At 45.3% G+C, this 23,645-nt stretch overlaps 1 long non-coding RNA gene across 1 annotated transcript in view; it reads right to left on the reverse strand.

Moving 5' to 3' along the window:
- Positions 1-2,918: 2,918 nt before the first annotated feature.
- The window catches only part of LOC311520894, a 32,562-nt gene continuing 11,835 nt past the window's right edge, over positions 2,919-23,645 (reverse strand). The window contains exons 2-3 of the long non-coding RNA XR_014711727.1: positions 3,932-4,167; positions 2,919-3,562 (exon numbers count right to left, since the gene is read on the reverse strand). This is a non-coding gene — a long non-coding RNA (uncharacterized lncRNA). The remainder of the gene's footprint in view (positions 3,563-3,931; positions 4,168-23,645) is intronic.

Below are 23,645 nucleotides of genomic sequence, written 5' to 3' on the forward strand. Positions count from 1 at the left end.
GGCCTTGTAACTTGCACAATGCCACCTGCCCCAAGGAAGGGGTGAAGTGCTACATTATCCATAGGATTTGGGTACTTAATGATTTAAGGGCTATCATAATTAGCCATTAGTGAGGGTTCTGAATTCTCCACAACGGCTACGATCCTCTCCATAAGGAGGGTGGGACCTATATGTTACACAGACATAGCTATTCTGTATCCTTTCTATACTCCCCCAGTCACAAATATCTACCAGGGTATATTTTAAAAAGCAAAACAAAGGAATTCAATATGTATTTTTAATAAACAACTCTAACAAAGTTCCAGAAGCGAGAAAGGGAGGGAGCTCAGAGTCTCAGCTGGTGCAAATCCATTCAACTCAATGGAACTAAACTGAGTACCTGCCAAGCCGGTCCATAGTTTTAAAGCAGTTTTCAAAGCAAAGAAAAGATGTAGAACTGCTAGTTAAAATATTTAGATATTCTAAATTTAGTAATCAGACATGTTTCCTCTTCAAGTTCTCTGAATGCAAGTATACACAAAACATACATTTATTGTACTGTATTATAATAATGTTAAAGGTCCACATCTACTTCTATGAAATCAATGGTAAAACTCATCAGCTTCAAAGGAAAGCAGAATCGGGTGGCAAAAGACTAGAATAGCATGGACAATTTGCAAAGGCTTGTAAAAATTAGCAAGAACAAGGACACCTGCATAAGCATTTCAGCCTGTGCTGTATATTATGGGCCAGATTTTCAGAGGGCTATTGTTTACATGTACATAGAACTCTTGATATGTATGCACAAGCAAAGGCTTGCGTGCAGGCCTTCTGGCTGCACATTAGAAGTGCATAGGTCAGATGTGCAAAATTGTGCTTTTAAAAGTTTTGTCTACTCTTGCAGTACCCAATGAAAAGCACGTATGTGGAGTCTAGGGCACTGCATGCAAATACTAGAGTCGTCATGCTAGTGCATGTGACCAAGAAGTGAAAATGACTACACAAAGCTCTCTCAATTACCAAAAGTTAACACAAAACACCATGGGAGAAATGTTTTCCCTGCAAACTCAGTTTGAGTAATTTAAGTCCAGATCTTCAGCTGGTTTAAATTAGTGTATCTCCATTGATCTGGTGTTACGTGTAATGATCAAAACCTGAGATTCTTTTATGCAAGACTGAATTCTGCTCTCAGTTACCCTGGCATAATAAGCCAGAGTAATTTGACTGCTTTCACGGGTTTCTTAGACACCAGTCTAAGAAAGTTCAAAACCTGGCTGTAAATTCTTATTCAGACTCACTCTCAAAGGGCTTGTCTACACTATGAAATTAGGCTGAATTTATTAAAGTTGACCTGTAGCCTCCAATTTTCCAAAAATCGATGGTGTATGTCCCCACTATGTACATTCCGTCGGCAAGCCCATCCCCACGACCATGGGTAGCACTGACTCACAGAGCAATGCACTGTGGGCAGCTATCCCACAGTTCCTGCTCCCGATTGGAATTCTGGGTTAGGCTCCCAATGCCTGATGGGACAAAAACATTTTTGTGAGGTGTTTTGGGTACATATCATCAGCCTTCCACGATGCACTTGGCTCCTACCTCCCTCCCAGAAAGCAACGGCAAAACAGTCATTTTCGCACCTAAGCCTGGGTTACTTGTGCAGATACCATAGCATAGACCCTGCTCAGCTGTACGCTGTTGTTGTGAGCATCACAAACACCTTGTGCATTGTCCTGCTGTATTTGCAGAGCTTAGCCAAGAGCAGTAACACAGGAAAATGTGATGCCATGCAAATAGCTGTGCTGGAAGCTATGGAATACAGTACATACTGGCAGTGGCAGCCAGGCTTGTTTATACAGTGGAACGCCACTTCTGGGCCTGGGAAACAAGCACAGACTGGTGGGACCACATCCTGATATAGGATGAGGAGCAGTGGGTGCATAACTTTTGCATGTGCAAGGCCACTTTCATGGAACTTGTGAATTGCTTTCCCCAGCCCTGAAGCACAGAAATACCAAAATGAGACCTGCTCTGGCAGTTGAGAAGTGAGTGGTGATAGCCCTGTGGAAGCTTGCAATGCTGGATTGCTACCGGTCAGTCGGGAATCAGTTTGGAGTGAGTAAATCTATCATGGGGGCTGCTGTGATCCAAGTCACCGGGGCAATCAATTCACTTCTGCTAAGGTGGGTAGTGACTCTGGGAAACATGCAGGACATAGAGGATGGCTTTGCTGCAGTGGGGCAATAGATGGAATGCATATCCCTATCTCGGCACCAGACCACCTCGCCAAAGAGTACATAAATTGAAAGGGGTAGTTCTCAATGGTGTAACTGCTGGTGGATCACAATGGCCATTTCACCAACATCAACGTGGGATGGCTGGGAAAGGTGCATGACGTTCGCATCTTTAGAAATTCTGGTCTCTTCAGAAAGCTGCAAGAAGGAACTTTCTTCCCAGACCAGAAAATTACTGTTGGTGATGTTGAAATGCCAATAATTATCCTTGGAGACACAGCCTATCCCTTGCTCCTGGGGCTCACGAAGCCATACACAGGCTGCCTGGACAGCAGTAAGGAGCAGTTCAACCATAGGCTAAGCAAGTGCAGAATTGTGGTAGAATGTGCCTTTGGACATCTAAAGGGGCGCTGGTGCAATTTACTCACTAGGTTAAACTTCAGTGAAAGCAGTATTCCTAGTGTTGTTGCTGCTTGCTGTGTGCTCCATAAGATCTGTGAAAGTAAAGAGGAAAAAAGTTTCCGGGGGGGTGGGGGGTTAAGGCAGATTGCTCGTAATTGGCAGCCAGGCAGCCAGACAACAGGGCAATAAGAAGAGCACATCACAGCGCACTGCATCTCCGAGAGGCTTTGATAACTAGTTTCGTGAATGACCCAACAGTGATGTGGTAGTTGTGTGTGTTGTTCCTGACCAACCTGCCCCCTTTTTTGCATGTACTACCCTATCAACTAAACCCCCACCAACCACAGTGTGCACAGTGAATAAAGAACCTCTTAGCATAATAAAAATGCAACAGAGACAGCAATGAATAGTAATGATAACCAGGTAAGGGCCTGATAATACAGGGAGGGAGGGGCAAAGGCACATTGCTAGTCAGTGAAAGCGTAATAAGCTATCAAAGGTATGGGAATGAGAGCCTTCTGCTCCATGAACCATCCCCTAGAGTTGAGTTCAAGGGATAACAGAACCCCCCACACATTCTAGGACATCTGGGAGGAGGAGGAGGATATGGAACGTGGTAAGGAGGGCAGCTGGTTCATCCCTGGGTGCAGTAGGACTCTAAGGTCTAGCTGCCTTTCCTGCACCTCAACATGTCTGTTTGCTCCCCCATAAGCTCCATCGCCTCCTCTTGCGTGTTATGCTCTTGTTCCCTGCTTGCTTTCCAGCCCTCTTGGTCGACATGTTTGCTCTGAGAGCGTGAGCCTCCATACATGGAGCTGGGCCCTGTCAGCCTTGGAGGAATGCATCAAATCACAGAACAGGTCTTCCCTTGTCCACCTTTTTCCAACTTCTAATCTGCAACAGCCTTTGTGCTGGAGTAGAGGAAGCACCCAGAGAAAGTGTTGCAGCTGCAAGGAAAAGCATAAAACAAAAGGTTAATTGTTGCAATGAAAAAATTCACAGCAGTAAATACATTCCCTGAGGTACTCGGCCAAATTGTGTTTCAAAAGAAGAGCCTGCCAGTAAGGTACAGCACTGGGCAGCAGATTTCAGTTTGCAGGCAGGCATAGTAAGTACACATGAAAGGATAGGTGGTTTGAGGGCATACCTGGGGACTTTTTTTTAGTGTGGAAACTCTTGGCACAAACAGGCTTTTTCGGGGAGTACCCTTTGCGAAGCTGGACTCGCTACCACTGTCATTTGCGGTAAACAACTGGGATAAACATTAACCACAATTACATTTAACCCCCGTAGTGTTATTACAAGTGTGCGCTCACCACAGGTGCCTTCCGCGCCATCACAGTCACGCACCAGCGGGACCTGGGAGGGGATTAGCTCCAGAGTTCGGAAAAGAGGTCCTGGCTGTCGGGGAGAATGGATCCTCCACTTGCCTGCTGTGCATTCTTCTCCTCCTCCTCAACAATGTGCTACTCGTTGTTGCCCATGGCTGCCTGGGTCCCCTGGGAGGTATCCATGGAGACTGGTGGGGTCCCCCGCCTAGAACCGCATGCAGCTGTTCATAGAAGAAGCATGTTTGTGGCTCAGCATCAGAGCTACTATTTGTCTCCCTTGTCTTCTGGTACACTTGCCTGACCTCCTTAATTTTCACACGGCACGGCTGTGTGTCCCTGGTGTAGCCTCCCCCCACCCCATGCCCTGTGCCATTTTGGCATTGATGTCAGCATCTCTGCTGCAGGTCGGGAGCTCTGCCTGCACAGACTCTTCTCCCTATACAGATCCAGCATCTCCTGGGTGCTCCACCCTGGAGTGCGTTCACGGCCCTGGGCAGCCATAGTCAGCTGTGGTGGTGAACGCTCCATGCTGATCAAACAGGAAATGAAATTCAGAAGTTCCCGGGGCTTTTCTTCCTGTCTACCTGGCTGAAGTGCAGTGGAGTTGAAAGTGCTGACCAGAACAGACACATTGGAGCATTCTGGGACACCTCCCGGAGGCCAAATAAGTTGAAATGCACTGTGCGGTCTGCACTACCCCCATCTGACATGGAAAGGTCTAATCTAGCACTACGCCTCTTGTAGAGGCAGAGTACAGGCATCAGTTTTAAAAGCCCTTTAGGTCTGCAGGAAGGGCTCTGTAGTGTAGACAAGCTAATTACAAACTCAGTCCAATGCAGGGAATTTTGTTCTAATGACATAGTGTAGACCAACCCAAAGTCAATGAGAGTTTTGCCCAAGGTAGGACCTCTGCATTTGAGCCAACACCACACACCCCCCTACTTACCTACCGGCCAAGTCCTCAGCTACTGTAAATGTGAGTAGCTCCAGTAAAATCAGTGAAGGAAAAACAAATGCACCTTCAACATTTTGATCTTTAATTCTTCATGTCAAAAACAACAAATATAAAATAGGTGGACATGGAGTTATCCACTTAAATATTTCAGAGAGCCTTATCATGATGAGCAGTAACTCATACATTTCAGGCCTGATCCAGGGCCCATTCCAGTGTAAAGACTTCCCATTTAATTCAATGTGCATTGGATTGTGAGCAAATAAAACGCAGAGATATATCCTTGAAATAGGGCCAATGCTGAAGATGGAAATATTGATGACCCTGAGCTTACAGAACAGTAAAACAACTTAAAAATTCAGATATCTTCTTCACTAACAAGGAGAGCTGCCCCCTTCCTTATAAAGCACTTTTGAAAAAAAGCTTGTTAAGTTTGTTGTGTTAATCTGTGATCTTTGTCTAGAATTCTAGGCTAAACTGTTGTGGATACTGAAGTTCACATGTTTTTAAAAAGAGGGCTTGGTCCAACAACAGTAGTCTAGGACAGAAAGATCAGAGGTTTCCTGGAGTCCTGTTCATGGTCTCCTGGGTTATTGCATCACTGTAGGTGGAATGGTTAGTTTTCCTCAGGAGAAATAATCTGTACAATGATATATTCTCCATAGCTAGCATGCAGCTCTGTTATTACCTACCAGAGCAGTCATTCAGAAAATACACAGGCAATTGATAGGTATTATCCAGTTTAAAAAAGGGGGGCGTGTGAAAGGAAAAAAAAATGGATCATAAAGATGGAATACATATACTATAATTCAGAACTTCCAAAACTTAAACTACTGAAGACTCTGTGGTTGACCATGGGGAGGTTGCATTTCCTGTCTTAAAACAGCGTAAAGCCAATACAATGCAACTTCAGGATATTTTTAGTTCTGGGTGCCAGAAACACAAGGCAAACCACCATAAGACAATTTTTTTTTTTAAAAGAGTCACCCAGGGAAACATTTTGAAACATCCTTCAGTATTTCAGAGAAAGGAGAGAGATGGTGCAGTTAATTTTCTTCAGTGAACACAGAACCAGGGCAGGTGGTGATCTAGAACACTAGTGCTATTAATGTAGGGTTCTTATGCCTTCCTCTGAGGCATCTGGTGCCGGCCCCCGTCTGAGACAAGATACTGGTGAACTAGATGGACTGCTGGCCTGACCAGATAAGGCAATTCGTATGTTCACAGTATACACACATTGGGCCTGATTCACTACTGTGTCATTCTAGTTTTACAACTTCAAAAATCAGTGGAATTATGCTAGCTTATAATTGGTGAGTCAGTCCCATGATTGTATTTGCTCCTTTGTCATTTTCCCCCTGTGCTATAACCGCCTAGTGCCACCTACAACTTATCTTAAATCACTGACTCCATAAATATGGATACACATGATCTCATTTATGATAAAATAGCAAATTCCTCTTCAAAAACAAGGTTCCCCTATGAATTCAATTCATTATTGATCAGGTTCAGTGTAAAAAGAAAAGGAGTACTTGTGGCACCTTAGAGACTAACCAATTTATTTGAGCATGAGTTTCGTGAGCTACAGCTCACTTCATCGGATGGAGGTTCAGTGTGTTTATCTCTGATATCCTGCTGCATAGAGGAAATCTCTATGTGGTCCCCTGGGATGTCTCTGCCTCCTTCACATCCCAAAAGGGAAAGGGGGACAGGGAGAAAAAAAAAATGTGAATTGAGATTCATTCTAACAACAGAATGAAGGAAGCTGTTAAGAGCTGATGTAAATTAAAGATGGCCTTCAAAGAAAATGTTTTGTACCCTGATTTTCTTCTTTATGATGTATCGTAAAGGATTGGAAGACCATTTGATTTTTTCTGCCTTTAAAAAAAACCCCAAATCTTAAATATATCAGGAACATGAAGTCAGGTCACCTCTGGTTTTGCTGGGGAAGTCTGAGGTCTCAGATGCTGAATCAAAGACACTGTCTCCCAGGTGTCTCTCAGGCATTTGGAGTTAAATGTGGATTTACTCACATGCACACTCTTTTGTATAAAGCATAAAAAAGCAAAAGGTGGAGACAGAAATAGGCACAACCCCCAATTCTATTCCTTTGCAGGTCACATGCGGAGTATGAAGTATAAAAAATGCTAATCACTGCATCTCAAAGCAAAGCAAGGCTGGGATTAGAACACCCAATTAAATGGGAACTGGGTGTCCAAATTCCTTAATCAACTTTAAAAGTTCCACTCTAAGTCACTTCAAAATTCTGCTTTCTGTCTCAGTGTATTAGCAGGAGGTAGCTTTTCACAATGTAGCTGCCTTGGGACTTTTTTTTTTAAAAAAGGATGAAAAGAAGATGTGCTATTGAACTTGTAGCACTGCCAGCAACAGTCAGAAGTTATTTAGACCACAATGGGATGGCAGCCCTGCTGAGCCTGGGAACTTCATGGAGTGGGGCCACATACGCATGGTTAGTCTTCTCAGTGTAACCCTTCTGCCCATTAGAGTTGGCAGTAACAAGGGCCAGGTTCAGTATCTAGGGGTTCCATTCCAATAACACAATGCAAAACCGGCTCGAGCCCCCACCGAGTGACCTGGGACAAAATATATACCACCCCCGTTGGGCGCCTCCAGGAGGCAATACTTCCCCTCTCACAAGCACGGAGTCTGAGTGTAGCAAAAAAGCCTTTTAATAACAATGTGGCATTATGTTGGGGAAACACCACCAACAGGATTCATAACACAACCCATGAGCAAAAACTCACCCCAAGCAAATTGGGGCGTGTCCTTTCCCTTGGGTTCTTGAGTCCAGCAACCCCAAATCACCCAAAGTCCCAAAAGTCCAATGGCCAAAAGTCCGTGTCCCTGGTCAGGGCAGCCCCAGAGTTCGAAAGTTTATCTGCAGAGTTTTACCTCCCAATCTGGGTGGAAATGGGGCGGGGGGTGAGAGGTAAGAGGCACCTTACATGATCTGAAGCTGACCACCCCACAGCTCCATAGGGCTCCACTCCGTTCCACCAGCCGGTCCACAAACTGCTCTGCTCAGCTCCGTGTCCCGCAAGCAGCTCCCGCCGTCCCACGAACTGCTGGTCCACAAGCTGCTCCAGCTGTCCCACAAACTGCTCCCCAATATATCTTCAGGCTCCCCCACTACTTAGCACAACACTCAGTGATTTCAGCTCTCAGTCAGTTTTTGCTCTTTTGTGATTTCAGCTTGTAGTTGGGGAGCCTCAGTGCTGGTGCATCATTAGCCCAAAGCGAATTCAGCTCAGCAGCCTGTAACTAGACTCCTAATGGAATCAACATTAGCTTGGATATTCCACAGTGGAGAGAGGAGGAAGTGCAATTAGCACATAAGGCCCTCACTAGCGGGCCCATGCCACCAAGTATAAATACCTGTCCCCAGCCTCTCTCAATTCACAGAGTTTTGGAACCCTTGTCCCTTGCCTAGCGAGTGCTGCTTAGTTGATGGCGAGTCCCTCCATCATAACAGTACTGTTCCAAGCACAGTTCCCATAATCAGGGTAACAATTTATTCTTCCTGCCCCAATAACAGAGACACTGGGGATCCCACAGCAGCCAAAGTGACCATTTGGGCAGCTATGGGCTCATGTTAGGCAGGGTGGGTGTGCCTATGCAAATGAGATCAGCCCCTGAAGTTCTTTTCCACAACTTGCCACACCTCACGACCAGAGGTCAGGATGGAGCTCATCCTGACACTGCCTACAGCAGCATTGTCCAATATTAGGCCATGATTCTCCAGCTACATAGAATATCAGAGTTGGAAGGGATCTCAGGAGGTCATCTAGTCCCACCCCCTGCTCAAAGCAGGATTCTATGATTCTCTGTATATCAAATCTGGATACTCCCAGACCAAGAGTGCTGAATTCCTCTAAGCAGACAATAGAGTATTTGTTTTATTGGACAACAAAGTGGGTTCCATCGGCCCCTTCTTCTCTGTGCTGCTGTTTTCAGTATCAACTTCATCAAGTTCTTTGTATGCTACCCAGACACTGTAGATATACAAAGAGTCACCTGGGTTTCAAAATAAACAAGCATGTCTATTGCAAATATCTTCACCAAGCACCTTAAGTTTACTTAAATAATTGCAAACTGCAGGGAGCTAAAATATTTAGGTACCGATCCAAAGTCTATTAAGAAGTCAGTGGAAAGATTCCCCTTCACTTCAATGGTCTTTGGATCTGGCCCTAAAATCTCACGTCCACATGAGGGTTTTGCCTGCAGAGGTGAGGTTGCAAGACTGGGGCCAACAGCTTATGTACCAATGCACCAAGTATTAGGCACTTCCCCCAGCCCATTTAAGCTGCTTGAACAAAACTGCAGGCAACCCATCAGTGTAATCAGCCGACCATTGTTTCACAGATATTTAATGCCTATTTAAATCAGCCACAATATTTTATCTGCTTTCCACTTCCACTTCTCAACATTGCACACAATGATGATATACAACTTTAAAGCCAATGTTAATGATTTGTTTATGCATGTTCAAGGAAACCTAACAAATAAATCTCCAATGGTGGTAAAGCTGATGCAAGGACTGTTTACTATGCAATTAGAGTTTATTCATAGCAGTGGCTGCAACAGGACTCAAACACTTGCAAGTTGCTATGCATAAGCAAACTAAGGATGAGTTATTGGTAGTCTCCTGCACCTGAAATCAGAGCACAGGTAACATTGATGCCAACTTTAGTATAGGTTTCAGAGTAACAGCCGTGTTAGTCTGTATTCACAAAAAGAAAAAGAGGACTTGTGGCACCTCAGAGACTAACCAATTTATTTGAGCATAAGCTTTCGTGAGCTACAGCTCACTTCATTGGATACATACTGTGGAAACTGCAGAAGACATTATATACACAGAGACCATGAAACAATACCTCCTCCCACCCCACTCTGCAGTTTCCACAGTATGCATCTGATGAAGTGAGCTGTAGCTCACGAAAGCTTATGCTCAAATAAACTTTAGTATAGTTAGGCCAGAAATCTCAGACTGCACTGGTACAATTATGGTTGTAGTTCTGGTCAAACATTTCATTCAAAACAGTTTCCCCCTCCCCCCCCGCAAACATCAAAAAGTGGTAAATAGATTTCCTGGAGAGAAAACACAAAAAAGATTTTTTTGTATGAAATCATGAAAAAAATCTTGTCTTCTAAACTGAAAAAAAAAATTCAGGTGTTTGTTTTTTCCTCATTTCCTTCTCTCTCCCTGCCCCAACTTGTTTTACCCTGTGGAAAAAAGTGAAAACAAGAGAAAAAAGAAAAGGTGGGGGGAAGAGGAGGAAGAAAAAATGGGGGGGAAAAATGGAAAAAAGTTTTAAAAAAAACCTCAAACACTGTTGGTGTTTGAGTTTCCAGGTTTTTCCATCAAGAAATCAAAATTATTTTCAGGAAACAGATCTGTAGAACTATTTTAAAAAGTTGTACAGTCTCTGGCCTGTGTTATACAGGAGGAGGCCAGACTAGATGATCACAATGGTCCTTTCAGGCCTTGGAATCCATATGTGGTGAGGGAGAACCCCCGAAATGGTGCATATGGCAGATCTACAGTAGTGCAGATACATCCCCGATAGCTGGAATTAGAGTTGGAAGGGACCTCAGGAGGTCATCTAGTCCAACCCCCTGCCCAGAGCAGGACCAATCCCCAATTAAATCATCCCAGCCAGGACTTTGTCAAGCCTGACCTTAAAAACGTCTAAGGAAGGGGATTCCACCACCTCCCTAGGTAACGCATTCCAGTGCTTCACCACCCTCCTAGTGAAAAAGTTTTTCCTAATATCCAACCTAAACCTCCCCCACTGCAACTTGAGACCATTACGCCTTGTCCTGTCATCTGCTATCACTGAGAACAGTCTAGATCCATCCTCTTTTCAGGTAGTTGAACCCCCTTTCAGGTAGTTGAAAGCAGCTATCAAATCCCCCCTCATTCTTCTCTTCTGCAGACTAAACAATCCCAGTTCCCTCAGCCTCTCCTCAGAAGTCATGTGTTCCAGCTCCCTAATAATTTTTGTTGCCCTTCGCTGGACTCTCTCCAATTTTTAGGACAGTCTCCCAGTGTAGACAAGACTAAAGCCCTGCCTGGATACAAAATTTTATCCCCATCCAAATCAGAAAACCCACACCCGTGGATATCCGCACCTGCGGTTATCCGCAGATTTACAGGGCTCTGGACAAGGCCTTAGATTCATAGATTCCCAGGCCAGAAGGGACTACTGTGATCATCTAATCGGATTCCCTGTATAATCCAGGCCAGAGAACTTCCCCAAAATTATTCCCAGAGCAGATACTTTAGAAAAACATCCCATCTTGATTTAAAAATCATCAGCAATGGAAAAGTCCACTACAATCCTTGGTAATTTGTTCCAATGGTTAATTACTTTCACTGTTAAATTTTTACCTTATTTCCAGTCCAGCTTCTAAATTCTAATCTGAAATTGTCTAGCTTCAACTTCCAGCTATTGGATTGTGTTATTCCTTTTGCTGTTAGATTGAAGATCCATTATTAGATATTTATTCCCCACTTAGGTCCTTACAGACTGTAATCATGTCACCCCTTACTTAACCTTCACTTAGTTAAGCTAAATCGATTGAGCTCCTTGAGTCTATCCCTATAAAGGCATATTTTCTAATCCTTTAATCATTCTTGTGGATCTTCTCTGAACCCTCTACAATTTATCAACATCCTCCTTGAATCGTGGGCACCAGAACTGGACACAGGATTCCAGCAGCAGTCACACCAGTGCCAAATAAAGAGTAAAATAACCTCTCTATTGCTACTTGAGATTCCCCTGTTTATGCATCCCAGGATGCGTTAGCCCTTTTGGCCAAACCACCACACTGGCAGCTCAAGTTCAGCTGATTGGGGGGCGGGGCGGGAAGGGGGAGAACCAATCCTTTTCAGAGTCACTGCTCCCCAGGCTAGAGTGGCCTGTCCTGTAAGCGTGGCCTACATTCTTTGCTCCTAGATGTATACATTTAGCCATATTAAAAAACGCATATTGTTTACTTACATCCAATTTACCAATCCAGATGGGTCACTGATTTCGAGCAATCCTCTTCATTGTTTACCACTCCCCCAATTTTTGGATCATCTGCAAGCTTTATCAGTGATGCTTTTATGTTTTCTTCCGAGTCACTGATAACGTTAAATAGCAAAGGGCCCAGAACAGATCCCTGTGGGACCCCACTGGAAACAGTCCCACTCGATGAGTCACCATTTACAGGTACATTTTGAGATCCTTTCCACACTAAACACTTTTAATCAGGATTGTGTCACATGTCTGTGGCACAGTCACCACGAGCAGTAACAGTTCTGTTTGCATCCACATAGCAGCCTACCTCCCAACGACATTTTGAGTGGCTCATGCTGGATACAGCTCCACTTTGGCTTGGCCCAGCCACCCACCCTTTGATGAAGGCAGAGGGGTGGACAGAGCAAATACGAGTGGTGCTGCAAACTGCCCTTCAACCAGGCCAGCAGGCTTAGGGGCCAACAGGGGGATAGTAACACAAAGCCTGGGACAGGTGGGAGGGATGCAGCAGGTTTGTTGCTATCACAGCCACTTGTGTATATCCTCAGCTCTTTCCCTGCTCTAACCTATGCTTTTTAGCTGGGAAAGCTTGCATGCTGGGAAAATACCACACCGCCCCAGCAAACGAGACCAAGTGCTTGGAAGACATGCACACAGAGCTGCATGGTCTACAGTGCATTCTGGGCTGTCCTGCCTCACACAAAGCTGGGAGAAAAGAGAACTGGACAAGCCAATTATAGAGGGATGGATAGGAGGCCCCATCTCTACCACATACACACCCCTGAACTGGTTCCAGGTTGTGTTGACACAGAGGAATTTAGGAAAGATGCCCACCACCATTGCTACGGTACCGGTATTGGCTATGGTGGAAGCGTTCATGTACACAAGCCACCAAAATTTTTCCCCACCTGAGAGCTTTAGGTCACCCCCTTGCGTTCAGTTTTAAAATCTTTACACGCCCACTCTGGTTTTTTGGCCTCCATATCAACTGTAATAACCTTTGGAAACCTCGAGTGACTCAGTCAGTGCTCTCCACAGATACACTTCCTGCTCAACCATTTCCCCACAAGTGTTTAAACTATGGAATTTGTTGGCAATAGGAATAAATGGAAATTGAGCAATCACTGCTAACTCCCTTTTTAGCAGTGACACTATGTTCTCAGAATCACATCTTATTTGCAGCCAAACCCTTGATGCTATCAATGAGAAATTTCACCAGGCCTTTGCAGTCCTTTTCACAGTGTTTGAGATTTGAATATGTTGGGAAACTTGAGAGAAATTGAGCCTGATGAAGATACAGAGGGAAAGAGCAGGCCTGTTTCTAACACAGACAAGGAAGGGCAAAATTAGGTCTACATCTTTGGATATGAGCACTGGCATACTTTGCATCTACCTTACCGGTTCATTGTGCACTCAATTACCATGATTGTGGGTGTGGAAATTTTGCATGCATATTTTTCATTCATGCAGTTGCTCAGGTATAATTCTAAAATTGTAGATCTCAAGATGCATGCTCTTCCTCTAGACTGTTACGGAGAGAGGGTCACTTGTTGAGCTCACGGCCTTTTACTTGCAGCCCCCTTTGCTGTAGCTGTGTTGACGGTTTCCAGCTGCGTCTTGCTGCTGATGTCCTGGTGTGTTGACATGGGTGTGTAAGCAGAGGTCAGCTTTTTTTAAAAGTGGAAATTGAGCTACAGCATGCACACAGCTAAGAAATTAGAAGTGGCTGCAATGGGTAAAATCCCATATCAGAAAATGTAGACGGGGGTGGGAGGGTGGATTTTGAAGCAACACATCCAATAACCCTACTCTTGATGCTTGGATCAACTCCCAGTTGCACTGTTTGATTTAAACACCTTATTAATGCTTTGTGCCACGGGAGTGCTTGTTACTGAATCATGCTTATTAAAGTAGTGCCTAGAGACCAACCAAGATCAGGGACTCAATGTGCTAGACACTATACAAACACCGAGGAATAGACAGTCCCTAGTGATGGATACAGATGATTGCAGATCCTTCTTGAAGATGGAATTCAATCTGTGTGTTTTTTACATCAGTTCAATAGGGCTATGAGGAACCCCCTCATACATCCCTGCCACCCCCCACCCCCATATTTAGCCATGGTTTAGGAAGACACTTGTATGTTCCTCCCCAGCTAGTTGGAAAATGCCATTTGTCCAATTCTCTGCTAGCAAAACTCCAGTGTTTTCAACTGAGTTACCCACCAGCTGAGAATTTGGCCCCATGTATGCAGGAGTTCAAGGAGAGAGCTGTTTTAAGCCCCTTATTGTGCTACTTTATATAAAAAGCCTCCTTATGCAGTGATGGCAGAATAGACCTTTGTGCAGGGCAGTACTGATGGCAGAACTGGGAGGCAGATTAAGGATAGGATTTCAGCTTCAAGGGTCTTATTTTCCCTTTGTGGGTTCGTGGTCAGAGCTCAAACTGGGGGGGGATGCAGCCCCCTTGTTGCAATTCACTAAGCTGGTTCATATTTCAAACGAAAGCTCTCCTGGTTAACTACGTGCCTTTCAAACTTGGCTAATTACTCACAAGCTTAAGGATATTTAACCAGGAGAGTTCAGTTTCCAGCAGTGTCAGCCACCCCGGTCAAGCAAACGAGACCGAGTGCTGAAAACAATGGGGCCAGGTCTTCCGTTGGTGTAAACTAGCACAGCTTTGTACCAAGAGAGCTGTGCCGAGAGGATCTGACCCAGTGGCTTTGTCCGTTTAAACACATAGGCTTGGCAGCTCTGCAAGCTGGACACTCTTGCCTGAGACCTAGCACAGTGCAGACGCAACTAGCCAAAAGCCTTCACCCTCCTCCCTCTTTGCGTGATGAAGCATGGTTTAGGGGACATCTACACTGCAAGAAAACCCCACAGCTGCAAGCCTCAGAGCCTGGCTCAGTTGACTCAGGCTAGCGGGGCTCAGGCTGGGGGATTACATATCGAGTGTAAACATTCGGACTCAGGCTGGAGCATAGGCGCCAGCTTCCTTCAGGCCTCGGGGTGCTCAACCCCAGGCACCGCCCTCACCCGACCCTTCCCCCGAGCTCCCACCTCCACCCCAGGCCCAGTCCCCACCTCACGCCCACACCCCTGCCCCACCTCTTCCCCATCCAGTTCCTTCCTCTGCCCCCAGCATGCCCCATCCCCACTCCTCCCCCTCACTCCCAGAGCCTCTGGCATGCCGCGAAACAGCCAATTGTAGCGAAAAAGTAGGTGCTGGGAGGGAGGGGGAGGCACTGATTGGCGGGGCAGCAGGCGGATGGAGGGGGGAAGCTGGCTGCCAGTTGGTGATGAGCACCCACTAATTTTCTCCATATGGGCTGGAGCCTGGGCTCTGAGCCCTAACCCCTAGTGGGGCTTCAGAGCCTTGCCTCAGAGCCTGAGCCCTGCAAGCCTCAGTCAGCTGACCCAGGCCAGCTGCAGCTGTGTTTCAGGGCTTTTATTCCTGTATAGACTTACCTCGAGTCTCCACGCCCAGTTCAGTCTCAGGCCTCTCCAGCCTTTTCCAGCACCCCATTCACGCACAAAACACTCTACTCACTCCCTACACAATGCACACAAACCTTATTACTAGTTTCCCCACCCCCTTCTGAACCCATCTGGGCAGGCCATCAACCTGCTGAGGAGGAGCCAAATCCTCAGCTGGTAAAAATCAGTATAGGCCCAATGACTTCAATTAAGGGATGCCAGTTCACATCAATCAAGGGTCTGGCTCATGTTCTGTATGTGTCAAAAGTAATTTTGGTTTTTCAAGCCAGTCTGCAGCTGAGAAGCAGTTCAGGGCTGCGTACATACCATGCAAGTATTAGGATCAGCAGCTATTCTGCACACAGGGGATAGGTTTTGGTTCCAGAATCTCATGCCTCTACCACTTGAATGGAAAGGGGAATCTCCATTAGCCAGCAGAAATAGAAGGGCTTTTATTCACTCTTTACTCAGCCACAAACAGGCTGTGTCTTTCTCACACTTATGAGCCTCCAGTACAGCAACTTCACCTTTTTGATTACAACTGTGTTTAAGAAAATACCAGCTCTTTAATGTGAGCATGAAGGAAACAAAACTACAAAAACTTGCAAATATTAATTAGAGACACTGGAACATGGAAGTATGCGTTGTCATGCAGAATAACCACAGCTGGTATACAATTTATTGACTGCACCCTACGAATGATGCTTCTTACACCTATGTGTGTCAGACAGGCCCAGGGCTAGTGTGAAATTAATACTAGTAACTGGATTTTTATGCCAACAAGCCCTTATAATTATGTGGTTGCCAAAAACGAAGTGGCTGCAGTGTGCGATCTAGCACATGCAATGGTTCAGTAGCGAAGAAGGATTCAGTGACCTTCTGTAGGCAGCAGACTGGGCGAGTGTACTAAGTTCTGTCTTTTGGAAGTCTGGGCTAAGATAGGAGAAGTGACACCCTTTGTTTTTGGGTGCCCAATCTGAGACAAGATTAGATGAGCTGATTTTCAGAGGGGGGGAAGCTTTGCACATTTTAAAAAGTCAAGCTCCTTAAGGCATCTCAAGTTGTGCACCCCAAGTCACTAGCCACACTCTTCACAATTTAAGCTATAGGTTCTAATTTGCAATCTGCATTTGGTCACAATGGAGATGGCCTTAACTTAATTACTCATGGACATTCATCCATCTCAGGAGCCATCACACACTTTGGTACACAATACAACTGAGTCTCTGCTCAGGAGTGGTCTAGAGCTGGAGTATCAAGTGCTTTGGAGGTAGGGATAAGCAGAGCTTGCACTTAACCCCAATCTATCATGTTTTGATATCAATGAGCTCAGAGCTTCACTAAGAACAAGAACAGAACAAAATTAAGAGTTATGAGAAAACCAGGATTTTTCTGCAAATCCCATTAGGATTAAACTATTCTGGATATAACTAGATATTAAGGCAGGTTGTTTGCCAGGCTGACTGTAAGACACTACTATTAGGGAACCTGTGTACACACTATAAGGAAATCTAATGATAAATTACATAAAACATTCTTTTATTGGAGTTTTTGGTAAGTTTGCAAAGTCAAGCACTCAAAAGCTGGAAATGCCAGAACTAAAGGTTGCCTGTGAAAGCTTAATTCACACCCCCTGCAAGTGTGCTATGATACAGTCTTTAATTGTATGATCACATACTATTCCCCCCCCCCCCACCTCCCGCTTAGGGCACCTGCTTCATTCAGTGCACAGCATGAACAATGAAGAGAAAACAAAATATTGACCAATGTGTGGCCCTAGTTTACTGCCCACTGTTCAAACGCTGTGATAAATACAGATTATTCATTTCCTCATGAGTTTTTCTATGCCATTCATCACAATCACATCTGAGTGCTTCACAGACATTACTGCATTTATTTTCACAACATCACAATGAAGTCAGAGAGTAGTATTATCCCTATTTTACAGATAGAGAATGGAGGCACAGCAAGATTAAGGTCAAAGTGTCCACTAACATTGGATCCCCAATTGAGAAGCATAAGGCCTGATTGTTCAGCATCCTCAGGGCATGTCTACACTGACCTCCAGAGCAATTGATCCATTGCATCTAGACTAGAAGCAATAAATCGACCTCCAAGTGCTCTCCCGTTGACTCGGTACTCCACCGGAGCGAGAAGTGCAGGTGGAGTCGATGGGGGAGCGTTAGTTGTTGACTCACGGCAGTGCAGACACCGCGGTGAGTAGATCTAAGTACGTCGACTTCAGCTGTTAGTTATTTGCATAGCTGAAGTTGCTTAACTTAGATCGATCCCCCCCGCCGTGTAGACCAGGGGTTAGTGTAATACAGCACATTAAAACAGAATTCTTATTGGCTTCAGTTGCAGCCATGAGTTCTCAGCACTTCTGCAAATCAGCCCTCGTTCTCTGAAATAGTTGAGCCATTTTAGGTGCAACTTTCTAAAACATTTCAGCCTGAAACAGACACCCAGCACAGGGAATTTCAGCACAAGCAGTCAAAGTTGGACAGAGTTACAAACAACTAAAACCAGGTCCTTATAGTGGGAAGTATTGGGCAAGTTCATGTCTAGATGGTGCTACCAGTTCTAGCTAGAATCATTAACACAGACTACAGCAAACTGCTTGATCTAGCAGGCAAGTCTAATTAATACTAATGCTGACTCTCAGTGAAGCAGAAAGCCTTTGTGCAATATGTACTTTTTAAAAAGAATACTACAGTTAGTTACCAGGAAACGTCTTTTTAGCCACAAAATGGATACAGTTGCTGAGCCCAGACATTTGGGCCTTAAACCTGGTTTAGACAGAAGGTTTCTGTGGGCTGGTCGACAGCCACAGCTTGTACTAAACAAGTGTAGTTAAAGACGTACAACCTCTCTAGCGCGGACGTACTATATAAAAAGGTGCTTATGCCAGTATAGGTTATTCTAGTACAGGAAGAGGAATAAACTGTACCAGGAGAAGGCCTCTGATGCCAATACGACTGTCCTCACTAGAGGTTGTACCAGCATAATCATACCAGTCAAAATTCATACCCTAATTGACATAGTTAAATCAGTACATAAATCTATGTGTAGAACAGGCCAGCAAGCTAAACCCAGCCTTAGATCACTGGGAGAGTGCCCTCACACACAGCTGCATTGTGTTAACTAAATGGGTATAAAAATCACACCTTTAGTTACATCGACACTTGCCTTTGGAATGAACGGATAACTCCTGGCCGAGAGAGCCAATATAGCTATGCCAGATGTTTTTAATGACAATAGCAGATTTTGCAGCGTGGGCTCTTGTGTGGTCATTACTGGAGTTGGATCCACCAGTCCATTCCATGTAGGTCAGACTGCAGTTATCATGACTGTCACATTTTCAAAGAGAAAATGAAGGTGCCCTCAGTTCCCCACCCTTCCCATTCACCACCATCTTTCTGTACCTTATTCAATTATTCTTTGGGCTCTCCCCCCCCACCCCTTGCTTTCCCTCAGATTAGGTTTCTTCAGGAGGTTCATTTTTAAAACTTCTCTCTCTCAAGGAGGTTTACTCTCCTGAGCTGGTTCTTCTCCTCCTCCTCCACCTTCAGTCTCTTTCCCCTCCCAGCTCTTCCCTTCTGTCCCAGTCTGATCCGGCCATTATTTTTCTGTTCGCCACTTCCTCCCATCCTTATCTCCCTCCTTCTTGAGACCAGAGCAACGAGAGGCCATTTCTGAAATGTCAGTGGAAGGGCAAGTCCTGCACCCCCTCCAAATAGGAGTATTTTGAGAGGCGACAGTAAATTTGAGGGTGTCACCCTCGAAAAGTCAGAGGGGTAGCCATGTTAATCTGTATCTTGTAATAGTGTCAGAACTCACCATGGGGGCACCTCCTGCTGGTTGCGCTGAGAATTAGCTCAGTCCAGCTCCAGAGCACCTTCTATAGGTAGTGTCTTGTCCGTTGTTCACTCTACTCTGCTGTTTTGGACCTGCGTTGCTCCCCAGCTCGGCAGTGTCTTCTTCAGGACACTGCCCTCCAGCAATGCTCACTACTTCTTTCTCACCCCCCCTACTAGGGGGTCAAGGCAGTCCTTTGGCTTGCACCTGCCACAGGGGCCAACCACAACCTAAAGTCTAGCCCCCCACTTTAGGGACAAGTTGCAGTCCATACTGGCCATGCTCCTCCACGGCCAGGTGCAGTGCAGGGGGGGTGGACCCAAGCCCACCCGCTACTCTGACCCAGGAACTCTCTAGGGGCAGCCTCTCTGTCCTCTCTCTCTCTCTCCCCACTTGTCTGTCTATCATCCCTGGGCCGCTTCCCTTTGGCCCTTGAACCTTCTTAGCCCTTTCTAGCAGGGCTCTGCAGCCTAGCAAGTAACAGGCCAGAGCTCACCCTCCACTCCCCTGAGACTACCCAGTACTGCTCTATCCTAAGTGCTATCCCTAGGAGCCAGTCCTCCTCCCTACTTGTCAGGGAAAGACTACCCTCTACTCTGCTGGGCAGCCCCTTATATCTGAGCTGCCCCAGCAGCTGCCTCCTGTCTGGCTCCTAACAAGCCCCACCCTAATTAGCTACAGGTTTCCACAGCCTCCCCTGGCTGCTTCTACCCCACCCCCTGCTGGAGTGGGCCACCTGCACCACTACAACCCAAAAAAACAACGAGGAGCCCGGTGGCACCTTAAAGACTAACAGATTTATTTGGGCATAAGCTTTCGTGGGTAAAGAACCCACCTCTTCAGATGCATGGAGTGAAAATTACAGATGCAGGCGTTATTATACTGACACATGAAGAGAAGAGCGTTACCTCACAAGTGGAGAACCAGTGCTGACGGTGCCAATTCAGTCAGGGTGGATGTGGTCCACTCCCAATAGCTGATGAGGAGGTGTCAAAACCAAGAGAGGGAAAATTGCTTTTGTAGTGAGCCAGCCACTCCCAGTCCCTATTAAAGCCCAAATTAATGGTCTTAAATTTGCAAATGAATTGCAGCTCTGCAGTTTCTCTTTGAAGACTGTTTTTGAAGTTTTTTTGTTGAAGCATGGCTACTTTTAAATCTCCAGATGTCGGGAAATTGCCAGTCCTGCCCTTCATCAGTCACTTGCAACCCCTGGGTGGCTGCACTGCCGTCAAGGTGTGTGATTGCATAGGCACAGACATACCTGAGCTAGCTTTAATCTAGCTGGCTTGGGGACGGGTAGCAGTGAAACTGCAACAGCACAGACTTCAGCCTGGGTTGTATAAACCTGTCCAGAACCCTGGGTAATGATTGGCTAGTGTTGCCACAGCTTCACCGCTTTTGGCAGCTGTGCTGGCTAGAGCTAAGCCAACTCAGGTATGTCTATGCTAGGCTGACCAGATGGCAAGTGTGAACAATCAGGACAGATGGTAGGGAGTAATAGGAGCCTATATAAGAAAATGCCCCAAATATTGGGACTGTCCCTATAAAATTGGGACATCTGGTCACCCAAGTCTATGCCTGCTGCAATCACCTCTCATTGCAGCGTAGACATACCCTTACCTGCAATTCCACTTTCGGAGTCTGGAACATCTTTTCTGAGGTGCTGCAAGGGGATGTTACAAATCTGTTATAAAGCTGACCAAAATGTGAATTCAGGTCTGGGCTTGTTATAAGACTTTAGAAGAACCATTCTCCTGAGGGATGATTAATGCCCAGATTTAATTAGGCTAAATTCATTAGTATTCATAAAGTATTGTGAGCTCTTCAAATGGATGGAGCTATATGCACACTCATTTCTGCACTATTAGAACTCACCTGCTACTACTGCCATCTCGGAGCTCAAGGGATACGGGTTCATTAACTGGCCTACTGCAGAAGTTGCACCGGTGTAATTAAATTAATTAAACTGATGCAAACCCCTGTGTACACACTGATTTTGGTTAAAGAAAAACTCTTTAACTTAACCCTGCTCTTAATTTAAATTAAGACAAAATAATCCTTATTTAAACTGCAATAAACTGGCACAGAAGGCTATGTGGACACTCTTAACTAAATCAGTTTAAAATCATACCTTAAACTGGAGTTACCCTCTCATGTAGACAAGCCCATGGGTGCAAGCTTATCTGCAGTACAGCAGTAGGGAAGATGTAACTGAGCTTCATAGTTAGGGTGACCAGACAGCAAGTGTGAAAAATTGGGACAGGAGGTGTGGTGGTAATAGGAGCCTATATAAGAAAAAGCCCCAAATATTGGGACTGTCCCTATAAAATCAGGACATCTGGTCATTATTCCATTTCGATAAATAGAAACACTTCACACTTGTTTCACATCTATTGTTTCAGGGCAAAGAGCCCTGTTTGTAATACAATTAAAAAGGTCACCTTCACAATAATCTAAAAAATGAGACCTTGTCTACACGCTGCTTGGAAAAGTAGGTCTGATCTACACCACAGACTTATAGAGGTATAACTAGGTCGCTCAGGAGTGTGAAAAATCCACAGCCCTGAGCAACGTACTTACACAGACCTAAAGCTAAAGCTTTTGACATGGTCTCCCACAGTATTCTTGCCAGCAAGTTAAAGTATGGGCTGGATGAATGGACTATAAGGTGGATAGAAAGATGGTTAGATTGTCGGGCTCAACAGGTAGTGATCAACGGCTCGATGTCTAGTTGGCAGCCAGTATCAAGTGGAGTGCCCCAGGGGTCGGTCCTGGGGCTGGTTTTGTTCCACATCTTCTTTAATGATCTGGATGATGGGATGGATTGCACCCTCAGCAAGTTCGTGGATGACACTAAGATGCGGGGAGAGGTAGATAAGCTGGAGGCTAGGGAGTGGGGCCAGAGTGACCTAGACAAATTGGAGGATTGGGCCAAAAGAAATCTGATGAGTTTCAACAAGTGCAGAGTCCTGCACTGCGGAAGGAAGAATCCCATGCACTGCTACAGGCTGGGAACTGACTGGCTAGGCGGCAGTTCTGCAGAAAAGGACCTGCGGATTACAGTGGATGAGAAGCTGGATCTGAGTCAGCAGTGTGCCCTTGTTGCCAAGAAGGCTAACAGCATATTGGGCTGCATTAGTAGGAGCATTGTCAGCAGATCAAGGGAAGTGATTATTCCCCTCTATTCGGCACTGGTGAGTCCACATCTGGAGTATTGCATCCAGTTTTAGGCCCCCCACTACAGAAAGGATGTGGACAAATTGGAGAGTCCAGTGGAGGGCAACGAAAATGATTGGGGCACACGATTTATGGGGACAGGCTGAGGGAACTGTGGTTATTTAGTCTACAGAAGAGAAGAGTAGAGTGTGGGGAGATTTGATAGCAGCCTTCAACTACCTAAAGGGGGGTTCCAAAGAAGATAGAGCTCAGCTGTTCTCAGTGGTGGCAGATGACAGAAGCAGCAGCAATGGTCTCAAGTTGCAGTGGGGGAGGTCTAGGCTGGATATTAGGAAACACTATTTCACTAGGAGGGTGGTGAAGCACTGGAAGAGGTTACCTAGGGAGGTGATGGAATCTCCTTCTTTAGAGGTTTTTAAGGTCAGGCTTGACAAAGCCCTGGCTGGGATGGTTTAGTTGGTGTTGGTCCTGCTTTGAGCAGGGGGTTGGACTAGATGACCTCCTGAGGTCTCTTCCAACCCTAATATTCTATGAACCTCCATGTGGATAGCGCTGTTGGTGGGAGAACTTCTCCCACCAACAAAGCTACTGCCTCTCTGGGAGGTGGATTAACTACGCCAATGGGAGAGCTCTTCCCCTTCGGCATAGAGCATCTTCATTAAGAGCTACAGCAGTCCATCTGCATCATTGCAGCCGCACCAATGCAGCATTTTAAGTGTAGACGTGCCCTTAGTTATGTCAGAGCAACCTCCTTGGTTGGGCACCCTGAAATCAGTTTAAGAGTGCCTCTAGTTACATCAGTACAAGTCCTAATTTTTTAAATGAAAGCTTAGATTTATGAGTGCAAGCATATGACGGTGCAAAAAAAAAATAGAGAATTATGCAGTTATTTTTGCAGCTTTATAATCACATTACACACGGGACTCTCTTTTAAAGTATAAAACTACCAGTAAGGGATAGCTGGCAATTAAAAAAAAAAAAACTATGTATTGTTAATAATATAAAAAGTCTAAGGGCCCTAGTCTTTGCCCCTGTGGTTCTATAATTTTCATGTGAATTTACATGGAAGGCCAGTGTTTAAGTTGTCTAGTATAAATTACCATACACAAGATTTGATTTCTGCTGTCAGGAAAGCTATGCACAAATTGAAGTCCATACACTTTTCATGGCCCACAGGAGTGCCAAAA

The sequence above is a fragment of the Lepidochelys olivacea genome, assembly GCF_965140295.1.
Source record: "Lepidochelys olivacea isolate rLepOli2 genome assembly, chromosome: 5".
NCBI lineage: Eukaryota > Metazoa > Chordata > Testudines > Cheloniidae > Lepidochelys > Lepidochelys olivacea.